The sequence below is a fragment of the Tupaia chinensis genome, unplaced genomic scaffold, assembly GCF_000334495.1.
Source record: "Tupaia chinensis unplaced genomic scaffold, TupChi_1.0 Scaffold149798_1, whole genome shotgun sequence".
NCBI classification, from domain to species: domain Eukaryota; kingdom Metazoa; phylum Chordata; class Mammalia; order Scandentia; family Tupaiidae; genus Tupaia; species Tupaia belangeri.
Genome location: NW_006209642.1, coordinates 408063 through 408298, shown reverse-complemented (window position 1 = coordinate 408298; position 236 = coordinate 408063).

Sequence of the window (236 nt, the reverse complement as noted above, 5' to 3'; positions counted from 1 at the left end):
CCCTTCAGCTGCGCGTCACTTCCTTGGAAGTCTGGGTAGGTTGGGCGAGAGGGGCGAATCGCTGAGGGTGCGCATGCGCCTTACCGGATTTACCGCCCCCGCTCCCTATCCAGGGCTGTCTCCTGGCCTGGAGAATTGTTTCCCGTCAGCCACCGGGAAGCTTCTGGCTATCTCGAGGAAGAGGATGGTTTACCAAATTTAGAAAACGATGTAAGAAAAATTCAGCATTACTTATC